Raw genomic sequence first — 16,100 nt, 5'->3', positions numbered from 1 at the left:
ATCGAGGCTTATAGTGGGAATAATGTTAACACGTAAATACCAAACCTATGAACTTAGACAAAGTATCTTAACGATTGCATTATGCTAAAAGAAGGTATACATATTATTATAAGGATTTCTTTTACACCAGGGCATGGGTTTCACATAATCACCCTATGAGGATTTCATGTAATTGATGGGACCATCAACTATGATATTTTCCAAGGATTTCGTCAAATGTTTTTTTCTTTATTTATAACACGAAATATATATCTAAAACAATGATTGTTACAAATAAGATATGACGGTGGACGAACAGCTAGGTTTATTGCGTATGCAATATCAGCAATATATAACCTATAATCATCTAGAACTAAGTCATTGAAAACATGTTCAATAATATAAAACTTTTGTTGAAAAAAGACTATACAGTAAACCCTCAGTTATCCGGGTGCACCGTATCCGACCTCGCCCGTATCCGGGAGTTTTCAAAAAAAATTATTTTTTTTCCAAAAAATAAAATAAAAATTGTTGCGCGCCGCCAAAAGTCGTTCAAATTGCCCGCGCAATGCCTCTAAGCTCTTCCCGGGTGGCGTACCACACCCGTAAGGCGCGCCCCAGATTGCACGGAGCAACGATATTGACGTCCTGGTGCGAAGGTTCACAGGAAAGCTGTGTGCTTCGCAGTACAACTGGCACGTAAACGTTCTTGCCGAGCGCTGCAGACCATATCGAAGTGACGAGAGTCAAGGCAGTGCAGGTTTAAATGGCGGAAGTGTCAAAGGACTGTTCAAATGAAACACACAGTGCGAACCCTAGCTTAAGCCTTGATGACTGCCTAAATCCAGACTGGACTAGGTGAGTCCGTCCCCGTTGAGAAGGCGTGCGGGTCCGCTAGCACTCCTGCGGGAGTGAGGGCGGAATAAGAAATGCGGATAAGTACCGCCCTCGGTCCGACATGTGAAAGAAAGATTTTACCATGCTTACGGTAAGGCAAGTAAAAGGGTGGCTGGCCTCCCCGTGGTCCCGTTGGATGCACTGTGCAGGGGGTACCCGCCCACCCTGGCTCGCAAGGGCAACACAGTGTAACTAAACATTCACTGATCACCGCGCAAGCGGATGCGCCAGGTTGTCATTGACTCCTTGGTTATCCTCTCCACTCACACTCAGAGTGGGGCGGCCTGGCGTACTTGCCCGGCGTCTGTGGGCCTTCGGGCTCATTGCCGGGCTTAAAAGGGTAGCGCCTTGGGGTGCCTGCCCGGGCGTCCTTATAGAAGCCTGCTTTGAGCACTTGATTCCCATTGCCGGCCCGGACCGCTTTGGGTATCGCTCTGGTATGCCTTCTGTTGACCTGCTGGGTGGTAGAGCCCGCAGTGCTCGTAGTCACGAGGTTGCTAACGCAGCTACGCAGCGATAGAGCCGCGGGCGCGCACTTAAGAACATCACAGAGCGTTGGCCTTCCAGTTTGGTAAAACTGGACCCGTAAAAAGTTTACTGTGGCAGTGCTGGGTCTGCTAGAAAGCCTACGTGGTAAACACGATGGTGCAGACTTGGGCGGTTAAGCTGCCACAAATACCTGGGCTTTTCTGGGTTGGGTCCAGGCCCCGCTGCTGTGATTGGCCAGGCAGGGGAACATTAGCTGCTGCCTGTGAACACAGGGCTAGGCACCCCAGCAATGGGTTAGCGGCTGAGGCTGTCGCGACTAATTGCCGAATCCCAAGTAACAGATCCCCCAAGGTCCAGCAAGACTGCGACAAGCCAGGGAGAGATTGCCGCGAGTACTAACCGTGACGACGCGGCTCGAACCCTTTTCTCAGCGCCCGGAGCACGTCAATCGCATGCATTTCACTCCCTGGTGCAAACTGACTGCTACAAAGCCATGAGGCGTACCATATTACGAGTAGGCAATGGACAGAAGCACCTATGCAGTACTCAGTCGTTGCCTTTAATTATATTATGGCAGGCCGTGATCGAAAGCTGGGTTTCGGGTTCGTACACTTAACCTACATCATATCCGGGGTTTTCCCTTATCCGGGTGCCCCCGTGGCTCTATTAACCCGGATACGAGAGGGTTTACTGTATATTTCATAAAGTTTATTTCATTAAAATTATCGACATCTAATATCTATGAACGCTTCGTGTGGCATAGATTGCTTATCAATGAGATCAACTTGTCCTTGGAAACTGAAATTATTAGATACAAGTATGACGGGAGTAAACGCACCACACCTCCTTTCGTCACGGGGCGTTTCTTCTTCGATTGGCACTTCTGGCGGCAAGGTTTGAATGTCGGAAAACATTCGCTGTGACAAGACATACTCCTTTGGTGTGTGATCCCTCCCATCTGGCCATTTGCTATCAGTCCCCGCTTGCCCATATCACATATAAGTCTGCTACAGAGATAATACAAAACAACATCAGGTTCGTACCGCTTCGCAAAAAGCTCTTCAGTATCACATCATTGTAAAGTCTCATACATTATTTTAACCAGTAACAGTCATGCCACCTCTTAGAAGTAGTTCCGCTATTATTTTACTTGCAGAGTATCAAAATAGTTCCTTCGGTATCAATGCTTCCTATTTTTAGCACATGTACTTCTAGTGAAGTTGAATTTTACACCGATTTGTTTTGTCATAATTGTACAAGTATCTAGTAAGTATTTAATTTTCAGAGGACTGAGTTCCTCCCTGTCGAGAAGAGACTCAACTGTTAGTTGTTATCGGGACCGCTCGTTAAGCCGTCCGATGCTCAGAGGATGAACGGCTGTTAGCACTGCTGATATAGACGAAGTACTGGTCCAGATAAGCAGAGGATATTGTTAGTAGCCAGCCAACGACCACTTCACATTTCCACAACCACACAAACAAGGAATTTGTGTATCAAGCCATTGAGTCGGTGATTTTACGAAATTGCTGGAAGATTTAGAAACGATATTATGAAATCTTGTATTTTTTGTAGAATTTGAAATCCCTAGTAGTGTGTGTGTGTGTGTGTGTGTGTGTGTGTGTGTGTGTGTGTGTGTGGTCCACCCAAGGAAGTCAAGGCAAGACAATCGTAGTGCTCACATTTTGTGTGCCCACGCGTATGGTCCTTTGTTTATTTAATATAATAATTCATTTTTGTCTTCCTTTCTGATTCAAATATTTCGCTATATTAACATTTGCTCTGCCTAAGTACGTTAAGAGAAAAATAAAATTCTTATGTTGATAGGAATGTAGCCACCCAACCACGAACAGACCAATAAAACAGCGAGCATCCTCTCCGAGCAACTCGAAACGCCTAACCTCGACTGTTCTGTTTTATTCATTAATTTTTTTTCCATTAAACATAAAAAAAATGTTGCAATGAGAGACTCAGAGATGAATATAAAGACGTGAGCAGTATTATGAGAAAAAAAATGTTGATTAATGTAGTACAGAAGTCGAGATGGGTTAGCGGTGTTTCGGAGCCTCGAATCATTTTGAGTTTACGGGATCTCGGTCGAGGGGTTATTTGCCTGTCTGCCCGTGTGAGAGGAAGAAGTGTCGTCCACCTCAGGCAGGAACCAGCCTTGGGTAGGGAAGGATGTGTTCCCCGCTGAAGATGTGTGACGGTGAAGCACTGGCGGCAAGCTGTGGCGAGCGTGATCCTACGTGGATGAAGGTGGGTCACGAACAAAGAGGCTAATATACTCCTTGGCTGTGAATGTCTGTAGCGAAATCAGTAAAGATGATGCTTGCTGTCTTTGTTGCCTAATGCCCTAAGTCCTTATTTTCCCATGTTGTGGTTTGTCGGTGAGCGACTTGCAATTCGATCAAGGTTTTGCTGCAGTGATAGACTCACGGCCGCGAGTGAGGCAACCTACCTTTTTCTTCTCCATGTAACATTCTTGATCACATCTGAGAAGGAAAAAGTAGGCGGTGATTGCGTGCTTCATCCATTTTCTAACTGTGGTCGTAGTCCAGTTTGTTTCGGTAAATTAGTCAGATCATTAGTAATTGGTCTCCCATTAATCGGGATTTAGTTTCCTTACTGCGATGACTTGGCAATAATTAGGGTAGGTTATAGGGTAAGACATATGGCAGGCAGCAACTTAAACTAAAACTCAGTGAAGGTGGAGCCCATTTTGTTAGTCATTACTGAGGAAGCATATATGATTTTTCATTGAATATAGGTAATCTACAACTGGGTTATAATTGAGTTAAGTTAATGGTATCTTCAAATATAAGTATATATAATTAAAAATCAATAAAAAGCTCCCATTGTTAGATTTGAAGTCTACTTACAGAGGGAACATAATAATATAAATTTACAGAGTAAACATATATGATTACTTTGGGTTGTTATTAGGTTAAGTTTAAGGTAACTTAAAAACATGACAGGCAGTATCTTAAAGCAAAAATCAACAAAGAGTTCACACTTGGGTTCTAATAAGATTTGGTTAAGGTTATCTTAAAACATGAGTCAGCAATTTATAGTAAGAAATCGATTAAAAAAACTCACATTGTTAGATGTCTCATCATTGAGGAAGCATGTAGATGTGAGGTTAACAAGTACGCAAATTTGACTGTTTGGGTTATTGTTAGGTTGAGCTTAGGGTATTTTCAAACACATGATAGTCAGTATTTTATAGTTTAAATTAACAAAAAAGCACTTTATTACAGTTATTACTGTTTTTTGTAACTAATGAGGAATTGTATATTAACTGAATACACAAATATGATAGGTGTTTGGGTTATGGTCAGGTTAAGTTTACCGTATCTTAAAACACACGACAGGCACCAACTAAAAATTTAACAAAGAGCTCGCCTTGTTAGTAAGATTTTGTTAGAGGAAGTTTATACTCTGACTTTTCTGAGCAAACAAATATGATAACTGGGTAATTGTTGGATTAAGTTTAAGGCATCTTCAAGCACATGCCAGGCAGCAACTTAGTAAAAATCAACAAAAGAGCTAACTTTGTTATAGAAATGATCAGTGCTGAGGACGCATGTATGGATGTATTAAGTAGCCACAGTAGAATAGAATATATGACAAAATAGTTATCACTTTGTTAGATAGGTGTCTCATTACTGAGGAACCGTATATGAATTTACTGAGTATGAAAATATAACTGTTTGGGTTGTGGTTAGGTTACTTTATGGTATTTTCAAATGTACCTACGCGGTGGCTGAGTGGTCAGCGGGCGGGCCCCGCCCCGCTGACTCGTCGATTTATGAGTAGCGTGCTACATGACCATGTAGCTGAAGTTGAAGGTGACGCACAATGCGGGTAATATACGTCAAATCAGTCTCCCAGTAATCACCGGTTTGACAGTCATTCCAGCGATATCCCATGATTCTGCGTAGACACTTTACTCAAGGCATCCGCCCCTCCAAGTCCCTATTTAGTGTTCACGTCTCAAAGCCATGGAGTAAGACAGGGAGCTCAAGCGATTTGAAGATCCGCGGATTTTTGTCCCTCTCTACAGATATCGAGGACGCCATGTAGTAGGGGAGAGAGGTAATGATTCGGGCAGTATGGGCATAAGTGCCGCGAGATTTTGTGAATGTGCAAAACTTTGTTGCCTTGGCCCACACGGGACAAGAGCTGTTCTTTTAGGTGAAAGTTCGATTTTTTTTTTTTTTTTTATCTAAATAATATTTTCAGGGTGTATCGTAAGCTCCCACTTCAAGAATATGGCAAGTAGCAAAATGTACATTATTACGGTGAAGCAGTGATGCACGGCGAAGGTATTGCCGTATAACACGATCACCCAGCTCTCGTGCTAGAAGTGGAGTGTGACCACACATTTATTTTATATATAGTGATAATTCGGACAGTTGATTTTTTCATGATTTTCATTAATTATATATCAATTTAAACACTACAGGTGTTGCAACAGTTATAAAAAGGTTAATTTGGTTGGTTTATACTCAGATGATTGATTGATTGATTGATAAGTTTATTGTTTCAGACACAACAAAGGAGAAGGGAGGAACATGCCATCCCTGCCCCCAGGCAGTACATAGTGTAGGTAGTACAATGAGATGGAAAAAAGTACAATACTAAGGGCCAGTCACAAGGGACTGCATACAGGAATATATACTACCGGCAAATGGAGAATATTCGCTTAATATATATGAAAGAACATATATGTTAATGTACTATTAAGAAATCTAAGTCTACTCTTAGCATACAGAACAATAAGTTTCATACTCTCATTAAAACCCATCTCGTGAAAGGTAATAGGAAGTTCTTGTTTGACAGAAGTTGTTAACCCTCTACTGTTCCAAACTCCGGGACCAAGAGAGTGATACACATAACCTCTTAACCGTGATAACTCAAGCCCAACCTCTTGTAAGGCGATGATGACGGGTGTCTTGTGTTATAACATAACGCGTGGAGATCAGTGCACCGTGCGGGCAGACCGTTCATATTCCAGGTCAAGAAACGATAGGTTGCTACACGCCATTAGGAGGACGAGGAATCTCCCAGGGACTGCAGCTAACCAAACTACATGTCACGTATTGTCTTCCGAAGGGCCTTCATTGGTTACTTGGTTTACTTGGTTGAATCTAGAGGGTATTCCTCACAGCTGTGGTGGACCACCGCTGCAGCCGGCCCGAGAGTCCTCCCTTAGGAAAGCTATTTGGTCCGGCACAGAATTTGAGGCTGCCCTGCAGTAAGCCGTGTAGCCTGGAACAGGAGGCTCGTCTGGCAGCGTTTGCAGGAAGTTGTCCAGTCCTTTTTTTAATCTGGCGACCGAGCTGCCTGTGGTGTGTCTGACGTGTCTAGGGAGCACAGTGAAGAGCCTAGGACCACTGTGTGAGAGGCTGGAGGCGAGGAGATTCTTTATTTTCCCTGGTGCTGTTGAAGGGAGAGCCCGTCTCTCGCATAAGCGACCGGTACGCTCACTTGTTTTGGCCTTTAGTAGCTCTGGGGTGGGATCAGGCACTTGCTGTTCCAATACCTTCCACACATACATGGCCCCATATCTCTCCCTTCTTCTCTGTTGAGAGTATAGCCCCAGCTTTTGTAGGCGTTGCCAGTAATTGAGGCCCTTCATGCCTTTAATTGTCCTGGTGAAGGCCCTCTGTACCGACTCCAGCTCTTGTATGTCACCCTTTTTGTGGGGTGACCAGAGCTGGCTGCAGTAGTCGAGTACTGGCTGTATGAGTGCCTTCCACAGTGCCAGCATGACCTCCTGTTCCCTTGACTTAAAGGTTCGGAGGACCCAGCCAACCATCCGCCTGGCTTTGCTGGCTGTTTCCTTGATGTGGTGCTGGAAGGTGGCATCGTTGTTCATGTGGACACCAAGACACTTGACGACCCGGCTTGGTGGAATCACTGTCTGTCCCCCTGAATATAGGTTGGTGGAGTCTTTTAGCTCAGTGTTGGGCCCTGGTCTCAATAGTTCAAATTTTTCCTCGTTGAATTTCATATTGTTTGTTTCTGCCCATTCAAAGATCTTTTGTATGTTTGTCTGTAGTTTGTGTCACTTTCCTCTCTAATCCTGTGGCTGAGGGTGGTATCATCCGCAAAGGAAGACAGAAAGGAGCTGTCGACCACTTCCTCTATGTCAGCCATCAGGACCAGGAAAAGCAGGGGGCCGAGGACTGAACCCTGGGGGACTCCACTGACAACCTTTTCTTGCTGTGATATGTGGTCATCAACAGCGACTGCCTGTGTCCTGTGTGTGAGGAAGCTGTGCAGCCACACACCCAGCTCACCCGTTATCCCCATGGCCTTCAACTAGTGGAGGAGGATGCCATGATCGACCCGATCGAAGGCCTTGGAGAAATCCAGGTACACGACGTCCACATTACCTCCTTCAGCAAGTCCTTGGAGCAGCCAGTCGTAGTGGGCCAGCAGCTTGGAGAGGCACGATCTTCCCTTGCGTGAACTAATTCCTACCTGAGGCCGGGGACCACTGACTGACGTGAGGCGGAGGACGGGGCTCAGATTATATGCTTGTGAGAAGAGAAGGAAGCCATAATTCCAGATAGTTCTCCTTTTAATTATTATTTTCCTTCAAATATTGAGAGGACACTTTTGTGGTTATACAAATGTTTTGTAATAGTTATAGTCTTGTTTATTAGCCAATCAAACTTAAGTTTTATATATATATATATATATATATATATATATATATATATATATATATATATATATATATATATATATATATATATATATATATATATATATATTATGCCGAGTAATACGAGTCTACGTCCGTATCATCCCACCTCCCTGGCCGAACCATCACCACGGGTGCATGATGATGGTTCGGACGATTTAGAAGCTTGTTTCATCACCTACATCTGAAAACTGAAAATAGTTACGGGTGTCAAATTAACATCCTAAACTTGCCCCCTTTCCTAACCCTGGGGTTGCGACCCAAAGTGGGGCTGCCAAGCGCTTTTCCTGGGGTCGCCAAGACCTCAAAATATCAAACATGGTGTTTTTGTTACAATAACACGTAAACAACTAAACTAGTGGGGTCCCGGTCATGTCTAGGGGCCGCTTTCACAGTCGTTTTGTTTGTTTTGATCGTTACCAATGGCGGCGATCGACGCTATAGTTTTCCACGTGAAACTGGCCTATGGGGTAGTGGCGGCTGCAGAGGAAGCGAGAGGTGTTGAGAGTGTGTGGCAAGGTGCGGGGCTAGGCTAACCCTGCAGCCGCCACTACCCCATCGGCCAGTTTTACTAGTCCGTGGGCCACCCTGGAATATCTTACACTTTCGTCGGGCATCATTCCGCAGCGCTCGTTTTCTTCAGGATATAATAGGTTTTATTACATAGAAGCTAGTTTCGAGGAGCTTAACTAGTTTTACTTGCACGTTTACGAAATAATAGCATATTAAAATCTATTTTCTTATATGAATAGGATAGTATTCCACAAAAACTTGTGGTATTCTCTAATGCTTAAAAGCGCCAAAGAAAATGTACTTTTATGGCTTACTAAACTAAATTCAATATTTTTTTTTTTTTTAATGCTTTAATGAATATTGAATTGAGTAAAAAAGCACAAATAAAGTATGTCAAATATATGTAGTTTTATTTATACAAAAAAATATTTACGTACCTATTCTAATAAGGTTTTAATATTAACTGTGAACAAACGCCTTGCCTGTTCGTTCTGATGAATATTTCGACTCACGGGACTATTCTCGTTTTTTAAGAAGACAGAAGACCGTAATATTAGTAAATATAATCCATATAATTTTGAAATGGCCTTGCGACTTTGGGAATTTGTTAGAACAAATTACTTGTATGTTTATTTTTACATTTGTTGTACTTGACATGAGACCGAATGTGCAAGTTGGGGAAGTTGGAGTAAAAATGTACAATGAGGGAAGGAAGTGGGTGCTGAATTCTATTTTATTTGCTGATGACACAGTGCTCATTGCAGAAAACGAGAGTGACTTACAAAAATTGGTTAGTGTCTTTGATAGTGTATGTAAAAAGAGAAAATTGAAAGTAAATGTCAACAAAAGTAAAGTGATGGTTTGTGAGTGGAGTAGAAGTGAGGGTGTGGATTTTGTATGCCCATATAGAGTGGGTATTGAATGTGAAAAAGAATGTAAAATAACTTTGAATGATGAGGAAATGGAGGAGGTTAATGAATTTAAGTACCTGGGATCAGTTATGTGTAAGCATGGTGGTACAGAAGGAGAGACAAGAGAAAGGGCACTGCAAGGAAGGAAGGTGGTAGGGTCTTTTGAACGTATCATGGAGGGTAGAAGTGTGAGCATGGCGGTAAAGAGGGACTTGAGAAATACAGTAAAAGTACCAACCCTCACATATGCAAGCGAAACATGGGCCTGGAATGAAAGTCAGAGGTCCAGAGTGCAGGCAGTGGAAATGGATTATTTGATGAGTGCATGTGGTGTAAGTAGAATGGATGAAGTGTATAATGAGAGTGTGTATGAGCGTTTTGGAATGTGTCGTGAGGGTGTGGGGAAGAAGTGTGGAGTGGTAGAAGAAGTGAAATGACAGACTTTGAAGTGGTTTGGCCACATGGAGTGAATGGAAGAGGGTTAAATGACCAGGAGGGTTATATGAGTGAGATAGAGGGAGAGAATTTTAGAGGAAAACCGCCAGTGAAATGGAGGGATAGGGTGCAGGAGTATGTCAGAGAGAGAGGTGAAGGATCCTTGAGAAACCTTGAGCAGGCAAGAAGGGAGTGTCAAGATAGTGAGAGATGGAAGCTCCTCTGCCGTGGCCATCCCCTGGTGGGAGCTTCTAGGAGCAGGTATCGAAATGAATTGAATAGAAACGGTCCCTAAAGTGAGGTGAGATACTGGAATACACCTACAGTAGCTATATAGCTGCTGCAGTGGAGGTTTGGGTGCTGATTATCCTGTGCATGGGAAGTTGGAAGTGGTGCCACAGCAGTAGCTTAAGTTTGAATACATTTATGAAGCATATATAAGAAATACAGTATGCAGAATGCAGATGTCCATTTTTCGAATATATGCAAGATAATTTCTCGAACAGATGGAAGAAATAATGACAATAACAGTAGTGTACCATCCAGAAAGTGGACCGACTCTGCTATTTAGTATAGGCCTAGGTATTTACATGTGACAAGGGAGGAGGGACATGGACTTACAAGAGCATGGAAACTGGAGGCTGTTGTAAGAAGACCAGTTGGAAAACCAGTGAAGAGTGAGATAATTTGGAATGGTATGTTGCCAAATGGGCATGTTTATCCAAGGTATGTTGACTTTATTATTATGTGCAATACATTGGCAGGGTTTCTGTACTGTCAACTGTAATGTCAAAAGGAGATAATACAGGATAAATTTTTGTAGTAAATCTTTTCTTAGGATCACATTGACGTAATGTTACCTATTAGTCCGTGGACCACCATCAGATATCGTACACTTTCGTAATATTGCATAGAAGCTAGTCTCAAGGAGCTTAACCAGTTATATGTGCACGTTTAAATAATAATATAAAAAAAACTCTTGGTATGTATAAAATAGTATTCCCTACGTTAAGTGATCGGAAAAGCAACTCTAAGCACTTTTTCATCTATGGCAATTTGTGTTTAACGCCTTCGTTTTAAAGTTACAGGATGCTTAAATACGAAATTGATCCAGCCTTTGGTCCTGATCTGAAAATAAAGGTAGAGACATCAGGATGGTTGCAAATTACTCTAAAATACAAGCCAAACAATTTATATTCAGACAACATTGGGCTAATGTTAACTATTTGACCTATAAAAACAGTCAGTTATGCATGCTGTCATGAAAATACCATTTGCATCGTATTTTTGCTTAAACAAGTTGTACAGCCTAAACAGTTGCCTTTAGACAAAGACTGTCTTAATGTAATTTGTTTGTCTTGTAAAGTAGAGTAATTTGCAACCATTCCGAAGTCCCTACCATGATATTCAGATTAGGAACAATGACTGGATTCCAATGAATTTTCTTATTTAAACATCCTGTAATTAACTGAATCAACCTTTGTTCCTGATCTGAATATCATGGTAGAGACTTCAGGATGGTTGCAAATTACTCTACTTTACAAGACAAACAAATTACATTAAGACAGTCTTTGTCTAATGGCAACTGTTTAGGCTGTACAACTTGTTTAAGCAAAAATACGATGCAAATGGTATTTTCATGACAGCATGCATAACTATGACTGTTTTTATAGGTCAAATAGTTAACATTAGCCCAATGTTGTCTGAATATAAATTGTTTGGCTTGTATTTTAGAGTAATTTGCAACCATCCTGATGTCTCTACCGTTATTTTCAGATCAGGACCAAAGGCTGGAAATTGATCAATTTTCGTATTTAAACATCCTGTAACTTTAAAACGAAGGCGTTAAACACAAATTGCCATAGATGAAAAAGTGTTTAGAGTTGCTTTTCCTATCACTTAACGTGTGGGGAATACTATTTTATACATACCAAGAAGCCGATGTATGAATTTTCACTGTATGTTAATGTGCAAGTATTTTTGGTTAAGCTCTACGGATAAAGTGTTGAGAACATTGCTGCAACCTATTACAAGTGAAAAATTTCAATGCGGACATATGCCCGACGAAACTTGTTTTCTAGAGCTATTTTGTGAGGGTGGCCCACGGACTATACGTGGAAATACTATAGCGGCGACAACAGCCATTGATAACGATCAAAACAAACAAAGCGACTGTGAAAGCGGCCCTACAGGTGCATGATTGGGGTCGCCTGAAAAAATAAAGGTTGGGAACCACTGTCCTAAAGTGCCAAATGATGAAGGAACATTTTGAGATCAACAAAACTGCACTACTACAACTTTTTTTCTAAAAATATTTAAAAAAAAAAGTGGCCGAATCATCACCGCTCTCCCCTACAATTATGTAAAATGCCATAATTTAATCTTAACAATTATTTTGCAAAACGAAGTCCATCATATATATGCTCCATAAGGACAATGTATTTTATAAGTTTCATTTTTTTTTCTCTGATCCCTATTTATATTCTATATATTTTTATGCCTGACGAATGAATTGGCAATATGCAAATTCCTTGCATAGCTCTTTAAAAGGGTGACTGTCGTAACTTATTTTCAGTTAACCATACTGTAACCATATAGTAACCTTGTATAGTCTCGTCAATGCATGTTATATATATATATATATATATATATATATATATATATATATATATATATATATATATATATATATATATATATATATATATATATATATATATATATATATATATATATTACACATGCATATGCAGCCAGTAACTACAACTGTTAACTTCTACACTCCTAGGATATATTCTTTATACATTTATGGTTGTCTCACTTTGTTCTAAGTAAGGCCACTTCGTTTCCCTCAAATTTCTTTCTTCTTGCGAATCACTCCTTACCAATTGTTGAGCCAGCCATCAATTCATTTACAGCTCAGATACTTTGATCCCTGTGGGAATTCTTGTAGAACAAAATGAGCATGATAGACGCATTGCCATTTCTCTGTTCCTGTATATTTAATTTTTGCAACATTTTACTCCTCAGTTTCCAGTTCTCTGGTGTAGACTGCAGTAGAGAAGATTGTATGGGGGTGAGTATGTTGTAATGCTAGGTTATGATGAGGCAGGCTGTGTGTTGAAATGTATGTAGGCTTTAGTGGAGCAGGTTGTGTGATGGGTGGTAGGTGGTGTGTTGTGATATAGGCTGTGGCAGGGAAGGTTGTGCAGTGGGTGGTGTGTTGTGATGCAGGCTGTGGTGGGACATTATCTGTTCGGTGGTGTGGTGATGGAGTAGTGGGTAAGGTTGTGTGGTTGGTGATGTGGCAGTGTGTTGTAATGGTTAGACTTGAGTTGCAATGTGTTAATGTCTTTGTGGCTGTGGTTGGGTATATGGTCAGCAGGGTTGGGGTTTATTCATCGTGCAGCAGGCATTGGTAGAAAAAGCTATCTGACATTTGTTGGGAGGCAAGCTGCTCTAGTAAAGATTTGGCAGAAGGGTGACATGCCAATTGGTACTACTAGCAACCTTGTAGAGGATTAGTTGGGATCATTTTAGGAAATTTGCAGACATGACTTTTCAGTTACAATATTATTATCAATATTCTGAGTGATATGAACATGTTTGCATAATAAGATGACATGGGTAAAGGGAGGAGGCAGTGGATTGATTTATTGACTGAACTAAAATCATGAGGAGGTAGTGGAATGATGGTATACAGCAGTAGCAAAACTTTATTTTATGACTGGATCATTTATATGTGTATGGCAGTACAGACATTATATGGATGGAAGAAAACATTTTCTATTTTTTCCTTCCAGATTTGCAACAAAGGAGCTGCAGACATGAGCAGCAGGGTTCACATCCTTCTCTTCTCACTTACTTCTAGTTTTATCCAACCTTTTGGTGGCCACATTCTGCATCATAAGGTAAGAAATGTACTATTGTTACACTGAAGTTGTTTGAATACTGATAGTACTGTACAGAAAGTTTACATTGCTATTGGGAACTTCATATTCCTTTTTAGTAATTTATTTTCACACAAGAAGGCAACATTAGGCTGTGTTTACACCAAGCGAGTCGCGTCTCGTCGTGTCATGACGATTCATGACGTATCATGAATCGCCACCCCAGTTATAACAATGACTTCTATGGGATTTTGAAAGAAACCGTTTACACCGGATGTGTCAAGTCACATATAGGGCTGGACCTATTTTTGACATCGGTCACAGCGAGTCTGCCGTGGTGTTCAAGCATGCTGGTGGAACTCCTAATCAACTTAGTTCAAGAGCCCCCTGCTATATATGATTCCAGTGACCCTAACCACCGGGATCGTGATGTCATCGCTGCTTTATGGAAAGAAGTTTTCAGTTTTACGTATCATCCTGAAGAATGCACATCATTCACTCAACCATTCATACATATGTACATACAATGCACACAGTGTTAAGATTGGGGCCTATCACAAAGCAATGTTAGTAGGACAAGGGACAAGGGGGAGTGGGTATATTCATATACTTAATATGTATATTTTCAATATTTGTAAATAACAATGTACACCATTCATATAGCATCCGTTACGTTCAATTATAGTCAAGCATACGCCAAGAAATTATACCCGTCACCAAAAACATGAAGTAAATCATAACTCGCTGATCCCTTCTGGGAGGAAAGTGGCTCACCCAGACACACGAACATCAACTTAAGTATGATAGAAAACCCCCCCACCAAAAAAGAAAACAAAAGAAGAAAAAACAACAGCAAGAAAAGAACTAAAAAGAAAAGAAAAAGAAAAGTATTTGAAAAATGCCAATAGAAAATAAAAGAAAAAAAGACCAATGGAAAACAAAATAAATAAGATAAATTAATAAAAAAAAAAAAAAAAAATGAAAACATGCATCCATTCTCCATGAAATCAAATGGGTCATTGAGTACTGACTTGACTCAGGTTGACGCAGTCGGTGTAAACGGAGTTGCGTCAATATGAATCGCCTCAAATGACGACGTGACTCAACTCGACGCGACGCGGTTGGTGTAAACGCAGCCTTAATGTATGAGCTAGATACAAGGAAAGTCACAATCTCCATGTCAACTTTTAACACCAAACTATTATGTTTTGAAGAATAGCCAATCATTATTCTCTCTTGAACGGCCATGTGAGTATTCTTCAGGAGTATCCTAGCTTTAGCATGTACTAACAATATTATCTTTCTCAGTAAATTGCAGTGTAGTTCTATACGGGTAGGAATGTGTAAATATTGATAAGTTCAATAGTGGATGCACACTTCAGCTGTGATTAATATGTACAAATAAGACAACTACCTAATCTATTGACAATTTTCTCTTTCAGTTACAGCTAAAACGGTAGCAACAGCAGTGTAGCCATTGTTTTTGTGTCCATACACATTGCTGTGCCTCATAGTTGTTCAATTTATCTTGATATAAAGCACAACTACATGTCATAGGCTTGTGTCTCCCTATGCAAAGTTGGCATATTGTAGATGCAGGTTCACTTAAATACATTCATGTCAAAAGCAACAGTAGTATAGGATATTTATGCATGTCATCACATACTGAAAGTCTGTCCTCTTGTTCCTTCTTTCAATTTAACTTTTATTTAGGGTTGTAACAAAATTGGAATGTAAAAGTAGCACAAAGTCAACTGACTGTATAGCCTATTAGTAAGAGTGAATTATTATACATAATTGAATGGCATCCTATCAAAATGGCTCTTACAACTTGAAAAAATATAGAATAAGGGAAAAAAAAAAAAAAAAAAAATCGGATCTAAGGTTACAGGAATGCATGTCTTACAAGTGAGAGATCTGTGGTTTAATTCCCAGGAGTGGAGATGGATGGGCAGTTGCTTTGAAGTTGTTTGTCTGTCCTCCCAGCAGTAAATAGGTACAGGGAGACACCCAAGGGTTGTGTCTCAACTTCCAGGGTGGTGGCCTGGCACCAGCAAAGGGTGCAAACCCACAGCCCTCAAATAAGGATCACTTTGAAGAGAAGTTCTCATATACTTTCATAGGCCGTCCTTGTTGAAAATAAAGAAAATAAACAAAATTAAATAAAAACAAAATTATGTACTACATACATAAAAATAAAATAAAAAAAGGTCATTCAGACATTGGGCCCCTGTGCAGTCATGCAAAGCCCCATATTCCAACAGGCATGGT

General features: G+C 40.8%; 1 long non-coding RNA gene across 1 annotated transcript; it reads left to right on the top strand.

The window, feature by feature from the left end:
• The first annotated feature begins 3,476 nt into the window (after nt 1–3,476).
• On the top strand, nt 3,477–16,043 carry LOC127009365 (uncharacterized). The gene is made up of 3 exons (XR_007761897.1): nt 3,477–3,621; nt 13,743–13,850; nt 15,272–16,043. It is a non-coding gene; the product is annotated as an uncharacterized LOC127009365 (long non-coding RNA).
• Nucleotides 16,044–16,100: the final 57 nt, after the last annotated feature.

The sequence above is a fragment of the Eriocheir sinensis genome, chromosome 40, assembly GCF_024679095.1.
Source record: "Eriocheir sinensis breed Jianghai 21 chromosome 40, ASM2467909v1, whole genome shotgun sequence".
Lineage (NCBI taxonomy): Eukaryota > Metazoa > Arthropoda > Malacostraca > Decapoda > Varunidae > Eriocheir > Eriocheir sinensis.
This window is presented reverse-complemented; position numbering and strand designations above follow the sequence as displayed.